Below are 11220 nucleotides of genomic sequence, written 5' to 3' on the forward strand. Positions count from 1 at the left end.
TTTTTTATTAGTTTTTAGTTTTTTTGTAGTTTTTGCCTTTTTTTTAGTTTTTTTAGTTTTTTAGCTTTTTTATTAGTTTTTAGTTTTTTTTGTAGTTTTTGCCTTTTTTTAGTTTTTTTAGTTTTTTAGCTTTTTTATTTTTTTTTATTAGTTTTTAGTTTTTTTTGTAGTTTTTGCCTTTTTTTCTCTTTGAGTGTCGTCATTTATTAGTTTTTTCCTTTTTTTTTTTAGTTTTTTATTGGTTTTTACCTTTATTTTAGCTTATTTTTCAGTTTTTTCCTTTTTTTTAGTTTTTTTTTATTTTTTATTTTTTTTAGTTTTTTACCTTTTTTTAGTTTTTTTAGTTTTTTTAGTTTTTTAGCTTTTTTACTTTTTTTATTAGTTTTTAGTTTTTTTTTTGTAGTTTTTGCCTTTTTTTAGTTTTTTCAGTTTTTTTTTAGTTTTTTTTTGTAGTTTTTGCCTTTTTTTAGTTTTTTTAGTTTTTTAGCTTTTTTATTTTTTTTATTAGTTTTTAGTTTTTTTTGTAGTTTTTGCCTTTTTTAGTTTTTTTCAGTTTTGACGTCACCTGATCCAGTTTTTTCAGGTGACGTCACCTGACACATCCATCCACACATCCATCCACAACTTATTTTTATATATATAGATATATATATATATATATATATATATATATATATATACTAGCTGTTGGGGTGGCGCTTCGCGCCACCCCAACACCTAGTTGGTGGGGGCTTCGCGCCCCCCCCAAGCCCCCCCACGCGCGTAAGTCGTTACGCGCCATACTAGTTACGCGCCATTGTAGTTGTGTCCCTATGTCCCACCTGTGAATATAGATAGATATATATATATATCTATATATATAAAAATAAGTTGTGGATGGATGTGTGGATGGATGTGTCAGGTGACGTCACCTGAAAAAACTGGATCAGGTGACGTCAAAACTGAAAAAACTAAAAAAGGCAAAAACTACAAAAAAAACTAAAAACTAATAAAAAAAATAAAAAAGCTAAAAAACTAAAAAAACTAAAAAAAGGCAAAAACTACAAAAAAAAACTAAAAAAAAACTGAAAAAACTAAAAAAAGGCAAAAACTACAAAAAAAAACTAAAAACTAATAAAAAAAGTAAAAAAGCTAAAAAACTAAAAAAACTAAAAAAACTAAAAAAAGGTAAAAAACTAAAAAAAATAAAAAATAAAAAAAAACTAAAAAAAAGGAAAAAACTGAAAAATAAGCTAAAATAAAGGTAAAAACCAATAAAAAACTAAAAAAAAAAAGGAAAAAACTAATAAATGACGACACTCAAAGAGAAAAAAAGGCAAAAACTAATAAATGACGACACTCAAAGAGAAAAAAAGGCAAAAACTACAAAAAAAACTAAAAACTAATAAAAAAAATAAAAAAGCTAAAAAACTAAAAAAAACTAAAAAAAGGCAAAAACTACAAAAAAAACTAAAAACTAATAAAAAAGCTAAAAAACTAAAAAAACTAAAAAAAAGGCAAAAACTACAAAAAAACTAAAAACTAATAAAAAAAATAAAAAAGCTAAAAAACTAAAAAAACTAAAAAAACTAAAAAAAGGTAAAAAACTAAAAAAACTAAAAACTAAAAAAAACTAAAAAAGGTAAAAACTAAAAGAACTAAAAAAGAAAAAAATAAATGACGACACTCAAAGAGAAAGCGACCAGGACAAAAGGAATGTTCGATTAGCAATCAACAAAGCACCGGGACACAGGGAGTATAAAAAAAAGAAAAAAAAAGGAAAAAAATAAAGGAGAAAAACAAAACTAAAAAACGAATGTATATACAGACCGGTACACCGGGATACAAATGACGACCGGGACACAGGGAATATAAATGACGACCGGGACACAGGGACACAACTACAACGGGGACACCGGGGGAAACAGGGGGATATAAATGACGACCGGGACAAAAAAACTAAAAAGAAAAAAAAACTAAAAACTAATAAAAAAACTAAAAAATCTAAAAATCTAAATAAGCTAAAAAAGAAAAAAAAAGGAAAAAAATAAAGGAGAAAAACAAAACTAAAAAACGAATGTATATACAGACCGGGACACCGGGATACAAATGACGACCGGGACCCGGGACACAGGGAATATAAATGACGACCGGGACACAGGGACACAACTACAACGGGGACACCGGGGGAAACAGGGGGATGTAAATGACGACCGGGACACCGGGACAGGGAATGGTCGATTAGCAATCACCATCAACAAAGCTCAAGGGCAATCATTAGAATCATGAGGTATAGATCTGAATACAGATTGTTTTCCCATGGACCATTATATGTTGCATGTTCAAGAGTCGGTAAACCTGACAATCTATTTATATGCAAAGACAATGGGACAGCAAAGAATGTTGTATATTCGCAAGTTTTACGTAGTTAAAACCATATATATATATCTATCTATATTCACAGGTGGGACATAGGGACACAACTACAATGGCGCGTAACTATTATGGCGCGTAACGACTTACGCGCGCGGGGGGGCTTGGGGGGGGGCGCGAAGCGCCCCCACCAACTAGGTGTTGGGGTGGCGCGAAGCGCCACCCCAACAGCTAGTATATATATATATATATATATATATATATATATATCTATATATATAAAAATAAGTTGTCTGTGGATGGATGTGTGGATGGATGTGTGGATGGATGTGTCAGGTGACGTCACCTGAAAAAACTGGATTAGGTGACGTCAAAACTGAAAAAACTAAAAAAAGGCAAAAACTACAAAAAAAACTAAAAACTAATAAAAAAAATAAAAAAGCTAAAAAACTAAAAAAACTATAAAGGTAAAAACCAATAAAAAACTAAAAAAAAAACTGAAAAAACTAAAAAAAGGCAAAAACTACAAAAAAAAACTAAAAACTAATAAAAAAAGTAAAAAAGCTAAAAAACTAAAAAAACTAAAAAAACTAAAAAAAGGTAAAAAACTAAAAAAAATAAAAAATAAAAAAAAACTAAAAAAAAGGAAAAAACTGAAAAATAAGCTAAAATAAAGGTAAAAACCAATAAAAAACTAAAAAAAAAAAGGAAAAAACTAATAAATGACGACACTCAAAGAGAAAGCGACCAGGACAAAAAACTAAAAAAAAAGGCAAAAACTACAAAAAACTAAAAACTAATAAAAAAAATAAAAAAGCTAAAAAACTAAAAAAACTAAAAAAAGGTAAAAAACTAAAAAAACTAAAAACTAAAAAAAACTAAAAAAGGTAAAAACTAAAAGAACTAAAAAAGAAAAAAATAAATGACGACACTCAAAGAGAAAGCGACCAGGACAAAAGGAATGTTCGATTAGCAATCAACAAAGCACCGGGACACAGGGAGTATAAATGACGACCAGGACACAAGTAAAAAAAAAAATTAACAAAACTAAAAAGAAGGTAAAAACTACAAAAAAACTAAAAAGAAAAAAAAACTAAAAACTAATAAAAAAACTAAAAAATCTAAAAATCTAAATAAACTAAAAAAGAAAAAAAAAGGAAAAAAATAAAGGAGAAAAACAAAACTAAAAAACGAATGTATATACAGACCGGTACACCGGGATACAAATGACGACCGGGACACAGGGAATATAAATAACGACCGGGACACAGGGACACAACTACAACGGGGACACCGGGGGAAACAGGGGGATATAAATGACGACCGGGACAAAAAAACTAAAAAGAAATAAAAACTAAAAACTAATAAAAAAAACTAAAAAATCTAAAAATCTAAATAAGCTAAAAAAGAAAAAAAAAGGAAAAAAATAAAGGAGAAAAACAAAACTAAAAAACGAATGTATATACAGACCGGGACACCGGGATACAAATGATGACCGGGACCCGGGACACAGGGAATATAAATGACGACCGGGACACAGGGACACAACTACAACGGGGACACCGGGGGAAACAGGGGGATAACCTGACAATCTATTTATATGCAAAGACAATGGGACAGCAAAGAATGTTGTATATTCGCAAGTTTTACGTAGTTAAAACCATATATATATATATATATCTATATTCACAGGTGGGACATAGGGACACAACTACAATGGCGCGTAACTATTATGGCGCGTAACGACTTACGCGCGCGGGGGGGCTTGGGGGGGGCGCGAAGCGCCCCCACCAACTAGGTGTTGGGGTGGCGCGAAGCGCCACCCCAACAGCTAGTATATATATATATATATATATATATATATATATATGTTTTTAACTACGTAAAACTTGCGAATATACAACATTCTTTGCTGTCCTATTGTCTGTGCATATAAATAGATTGTCAGGTTTACCGACTCTTGAACATGCAACATATAATGGTCCATGGGAAAACAATCCGTATTCAGATCTATACCTTATGATTCTAATGATTGCCCTTGAGCTTTGTTGATGGTGATTGCTAATCGACCATTCCCTGAGTCGCCATCGTCATTTATATATCCCCCTGTGCACCCCGGCGTCCCCTTTGTAGTTATGTCCCTGTGTCCCGGTCGTCATTTATATTCCCTGTGTCCCGGTCGTCATTTGTGTCCCGGTGTTCCAGTCTGTGATTTCTCTTTGAGTGTCCCGGGCGTCATTTATATTCCTTGTGTCCCGGTGTCCCGGTCGTCATTTATATCCCCCTGTGCCCCCCGGCGTCCCCATTGTAGTTGTGTCCCTGTGTCCCGGTCGTCATTTATATTCCCTGTGTCCCGGTCGTCATTTGTATCCCGGTGTCCCGGTCTGTATATACATTCGTTTTTTAGTTTTGTTTTTCTCCTTTATTTTTTTCCTTTTTTCTTTTTTTTCTTTTTTAGTTTATTTAGATTTTTAGATTTTTTAGTTTTTTTTATTAGTTTTTAGTTTTTTTGTAGTTTTTACCATTTTTTTAGTTTTTTTTTTTTACTTATGTCCTGGTCGTCATTTATACTCCCTGTGTCCCGGTCGTCATTTGTGTCTCGGTGCTTTGTTGATTGCTAATTTATATTATATTTATATTTATATTTTTTATATTTATTAATATTTTTTTAGTTTTCTTTTTCTCTTATTTTTCAGTTTTTTCCTTTTTTTTAGTTTTTTCTTTTTTAGTTTTTTTTTGTTTTTTACCTTTTTTTAGTTTTTTTAGTTTTTTTAGTTTTTTAGCTTTTTTAGTTTTTTTATTAGTTTTTAGTTTTTTTTTAGTTTTTGCCTTTTTTTAGTTTTTTCAGTTTTTTTTAGTTTTTAGTTTTTTACCTTTTTTTAGTTTTTTAGCTTTTTTAGTTTTTTTTCTTTTTAGTTTTTTTTGTAGTTTTTACCTTTTTTAGTTTTTTTTCTTCTTTTGTATTAGTGTGAAATAATTCAGACGTCATATGCAGACAAACACGACGTCACTCGACAGACAGACAGACAGACATAACCCACAAACAACTTATTTTTATATATATTTATTTTACTTATGTCCTGGTCGTCATTTATACTCCCTGTGTCCCGGTCGTCATTTGTGTCTCGGTGCTTTGTTGATTGCTAATTTATATTATATTTATATTTATATTTTTTATATTTATTAATATTTTTTTAGTTTTCTTTTTCTCTTATTTTTCAGTTTTTTCCTTTTTTTTAGTTTTTTCTTTTTTAGTTTTTAGTTTTTTTTTGTTTTTTACCTTTTTTTAGTTTTTTTAGTTTTTTTAGTTTTTTAGCTTTTTTAGTTTTTTTATTAGTTTTTAGTTTTTTTTTTAGTTTTTGCCTTTTTTTAGTTTTTTCATTTTTTTTAGTTTTTAGTTTTTTACCTTTTTTTAGTTTTTTTTAGTTTTTTAGCTTTTTTAGTTTTTTTTCTTTTTAGTTTTTACCTTTTTTAGTTTTTTTTCTTCTTTTGTATTAGTGTGAAATAATTCAGACGTCATATGCGGACAAACACGACGTCACTCGACAGACAGACAGACAGACATAACCCACAAACAACTTATTTTTATATATATTTATTCATATTTTTTTAGTTTTCTTTTTCTCTTTTATTTTTCAGTTTTTTCCTTTTTTTTAGTTTTTTTCTTTTTTAGTTTTTAGTTTTTTTTAGTTTTTTACCTTTTTTTAGTTTTTTTTTAGTTTTTTTAGTTTTTTAGCTTTTTTAGTTTTTTTATTAGTTTTTATTTTTTTTGTAGTTTTTGCCTTTTTTTATTTTTTCAGTTTTTTTTTAGTTATAAGATTTTTACCTTTTTTTAGTTTTTTTTAGTTTTTTAGCTTTTTTAGTTTTTTTTTCTTTTTAGTTTTTTTTTGTAGTTTTTACCTTTTTTAGTTTTTTTCTTCTTTTGTATTAGTGTGAAATAATTCAGACGTCATATGCGGACAAACGACGTCACCTGATCCACGCACAGATCCACAGACAGACAACTTATTTTTATATATATAGATTATATGTATATACATATATTAAACATATATTAAACATATATGTATATACATATATGTATTTATGTATATACATATATACATATATGTATATACATATATATACATATATTAAACATATATATACATATATACATATATTTTCAATATTACAAATTGAAAACATATCTTTCATTTTATGAAACCAGTTTTTAAGCCTCCTAGAGTGTTTCTAAATTATTTCTGGCCTGTATTATTATTATTACATAAGTCATTTCATGAATTAAGTGTCCTCTACTTGGTTGTATCTTTTGCTTTGTTTATTATTTCCATGTTTTATCTTTTTTTTTATCAGAACTACAGAATAGGGTTTGACTTCAAGTGAACATTAATTTTTTTAGCCGAAGTATGACCCTCGAGGCTTTACGATAATTTGTTAAATGTCCGTTAGTGTTGATATTATTGGGATATAAATCTTTCATTTTCTTTAAGGCTACAAAATGTTTGCAGCTGCAACGAATCCAAGGACCAAAGATAACTAGGAACTATTCTCTCTACCAGATCAGAAAATTTAATTTGTGAGTGGAAGAAGAAAAGACCGTGTATTTTATAAAATAGTCTCTTGTTTCTAATAAAGTTTATCGATTCAATGCTTCTTTTAATTTTTGTCAATGCCAACGAGTACTAGATAGGTATGAGACAAAGACTAGGTGAAGCAGAGTTGACCGAATAGAGTGAAAGGATATGAGGATAAAACAATAATTCCAGATAGGATAGAATTGCCCTTTTCTAAGGAATATGGCCATTTAAATCCGTTTCAATAAGAGTCCCAATAAGAGTCCTAGATATAAAACAAGCAAAAATAAAAAAAAATCCTATTTGAACGAAAACTATCTACAAAGTTCAACTAAATTTTCTGTACAATCTCCTCCCAAAATATAATTTATACATAAATGAACAAATATATTTTTAAATAAAATATCTACATTCATTTTTGTAGATCCTACACCTCAGAAGAAGGCATTTATAAATCCCAAATTTAAAAGACATTCTTTTTCTAGACATTAATTTATCTCTCAACTGCCATCTTTTGATCAAAGTACTTATTGTACCACTGAATTCCAGCAGACCCATAATTATTAAGCAAAAATACATTTGCCATTGGTTCATATTAGCTTATGGAACAAAAACCAGTTTTTTGACGTAGCGCCTAAGCGTACCACTTTTCAAAAGCGTCCTATTTGGTTTAGAACCGGCATGTCATCACCTTCCTATTAGCCTATTAAGAAAAACGTTTTCTGACGTCAGGTCTAAGACGTGCCTGGATTGCATATTTGTACCTTTTTTATTCAAATTGGCATGGCCGCAAGAACCCTGTTTTCTAACATGCCATGAACGGCTCATGCCTGTTTTCGAGAGACCCATGGCTGCTGTCCTAGTAGATCTTAAAGAGGTTGGGCCTTTAGGAAAGGGGTGGAGTTTTATGTGAGTTTTCAATTTATGGGTGATGGTTTCCCAAATTTCACTGATGTGAAACTCATCATTGTCTTTATTGATGCCTGGTTTATTTTTAGCAATTTCCAAAGCTTCTCTGGTTTTCTGCTTTAAGAGTTGTGGGACAATACCATTAAGTTGGGCCTGGTCAAACTTAATGGAGTAGGAAGAGTTTTCAAAGATATGATTGGCCAATGCAAAAAAAAATTATCTTGCTCCTTTAGCTTTGTCTTTTTGAGGTAGGCATCAATGGAATCAGCATATTCTTTTAATCGGTGATGTAGAGGTCTCATGATACGACCTATATAGGTATCACCACAGCTCTAAGGAATCTCATACCCTGGTGGATCTGAAGTAATCTTATCCTTGCCTTTGTTCAAGAAGGAGGAAATAGTCCTTCCAGAGGGAAAAACACCTTAGAGACAAGCTTAGTGAGTTTGAAGCTTAAAATGTCAGCAATGCCCTTGATATAAGGTAATGTCAAAAAGAAGATCATCTTCAATCTTAGGAGTAAAATTCTTAGCAATTCCATCTTTCTCCTGGAAATAACCTTGTCAATGACTTTTTCGGGGTATCCGCTACCTATCAGAACATCTCTTATATAATTAAATTCAGCCTTCAGCTCAAAATCAGAGGAGCACACCAGAAATGCTTTATCAACCAATGAATAGACTACAGAATTTTTTACTATAGGATGGTTATAGGAGTCATATCTCGAATATCTATCACTATGAGTTCCTTTTCTATATACACTCAAGTCCAATCTAGTTTCTCGTTTTGTAATGAGGACATCTAAGAAGGGTAAATTGCGGTTATTTTTAAGTTCAATGGTGAACTTAATATTTGGGTCCTGCTGGTGAAAAATATTGAGAAAGAATCTTAATTTGTCCTGTGCCCCATTCTAAATTATTAAGTAATTGTCTACATATCTATTGTGGAGCTAGAGATCCAAGAAGTCATACTTGAAGATATTAGTTTCAATATGCTGGTAGAAACACCTTGCTGAGAACTGGTGCCAAGGCTGATCCCATTGGTATGCCCCAAATCTGTTTATAGGTTTGATGCCTGAAAGTAAAGTAAGCATTGCTGAGACATAAAGACGTGAGAATGCCTACTTCGCTCTTTACTTAGGTAACTGCTGTATTGCCTGTAATTTTATAAACTTCGGGTTAGGCAAAAATGAACAGTCCAATCGCTAAGAAGCTGGTAAAATAAAAAGATAAATAAATAAAAAACACTTGTTCGATGGCCTTTACACACCAAAGCCAGAGCAATAAAGAGATCAAAGAACCACTGGACCAAATAGTCACACTGAGCATTTTTAAACTGATAGAGCTATCACTTTTCTCTTGGCTGAAACTACTTTTAAGGAAATATTACTTTAAAGAATTTTAGCTAAGAGATAAAGAATGTCAGACAAAATCAATGGTATCGACAAGCAAGTGGTTTTACTTACTCTTCTTCTTCTTATTGTCCTTGTCTTTCAAAATATGGAGGAGTTTGACGAAGACATTCACGAGGTCAAGGAAGAGTATCAAACTGTGAGACAAAACATCCCCTTCCCCCGTGCGTTTCCTCTCTATTATCAGCTGAGTATCACAAAATTTAAGCACAAAATAGTCCCCCACATTTCCAGCCTAAATATAGGCCTAAAAATAGGCTTATGTACTCTTTCAGCGAAAAATTTCTTCTCATGAACATTGTCAATAAAGCTACTGACAGACGGACGGTAAAACAAATAAAGATCAACGCAGTTCCAACAAGAGCCGTTGCGATAATGGTGGAGATAATGGTGGGATCATGGGGCAGCAAAACAAACTGGATAACAGAGGCCAAGCTCACTCCAAATGAAAAGCTGCAGACCAAGAGAAATGACAGTCTTATCCAAGACATTTGTTTTGTGGAACCCAAACACGCAACTCCAAAGAATGAAATGAGAGCAAACAAAGCACCAACCTCTGGTGTGACAATTTCTGTCAACAACTGGATGCATGTGCCAAGGATACACGCAACAGTTGACATGTAAACGGTGGTAAATACATTAACTAGATGTTTCCGAATTGGTTCCTCAAGGTGGGAGTTAAAGTTTTGCTTGAATTGTTCCATGTTTTTCACAAAAGATGCCCCATTATGTCTGCTCTGATCAGTCTCCAAAGTTACATATCATATTGTAATTTTCCACTTGCACTAAAAAATTACCAAGCTTTTGTTAATGAGTTTGTAAAAACGTAAAACGGAACTAAAACTGCAGCCATATTTTTGCATTCTACGAAATGTGCTTTAAGAGTTTTTGGATTATTGCAAAACTCTCCTAGATTTTCCTGATTCATAAGGCTCTTTTGCTGGTTAACTCGTCAATTGCTATATCTAACTTGTTAACAAGTTACTATGTCTAACCCATGAACAAATTAATTTAATTAGTCAACCATTGAAAGGAGACATTTCCCATCAATTATCGATTTTATATGTTAGTGCATAAAACGCAACACTATATTCCACAGTTTTCGATTTGATTCAGGAACGTTCTTGCAAAAGTTCAAGTATGATTGGCATGTACTAGATTGGAGCTTTAGAAGGATTGCATATTGTGACTAGTTTACAGAAAAGATACCTTGTCGACAAGGAAACAATGAAAACTAGTTTGTTAATTATCTTTGTGTTAACGAGACCCAGATATCAAGCCCAGCTGTGGCAACGCTTAGTAAGGACTGACCCAGGAACCTTAGTAGTCAAAAAGCATCGTTAATCCCGTTAATTTTACTTTCTATCTTCGTCTTATTATATCCAATCTAAAAAAAAGTTTAAAAACAAAACTGAAAAAAGTTTTTCAAACATAAATAAAGAGCTACATTAAACCAAGAATGAACATAAATCTATTAAATTAACTTTCCTTCTAAACTACCAAACGCGTAAAACTACACACGTAAAACTACCACAACTCCCTGTCAATAAGAAAATGAAACCTGGAACAAACAGAAATTACAACGAATTACTGAGTCAAGCTTGAAACGAGCAGAAACTAAGATGAGCAGGGCTGAAGCCACCCATGTTTTCTGACGACCAAAATATAATGTACACTTTACTGTAAACCGCCATTATATTGAGCTTAATGTTTTATTTCTCTTAATATCGAATTTTTTTAACCCGTCATAACCAAGATTACTGAAAAACAATGAATGTTGATGTACAGTTTAATATACATATACTGATATTTTTTTGTTAAAGTTTTAACAATTCTAAATTTCTTAAAGTTAAAACATTTCAACGTGTTTTGTTTCCAGTAAAGTGCAAATTATTTTCTGATCTTGTGGAGTGACTTATGTTTTTTCTCCATGAACCCAAACACAGCTGAGATTAATGATCTTAGCTGGAC

The 11220-nt window shown here is 31.3% G+C and overlaps 1 pseudogene; it reads right to left on the reverse strand.

Moving 5' to 3' along the window:
* Positions 1-8464: 8464 nt before the first annotated feature.
* Positions 8465-10010, reverse strand: LOC136043349 (probable Bax inhibitor 1; annotated as a pseudogene).
* Between the last annotated feature and the right edge of the window lie 1210 nt (positions 10011-11220).

The sequence above is a fragment of the Artemia franciscana genome, unplaced genomic scaffold, assembly GCF_032884065.1.
Source record: "Artemia franciscana unplaced genomic scaffold, ASM3288406v1 Scaffold_4840, whole genome shotgun sequence".
NCBI classification, from domain to species: domain Eukaryota; kingdom Metazoa; phylum Arthropoda; class Branchiopoda; order Anostraca; family Artemiidae; genus Artemia; species Artemia franciscana.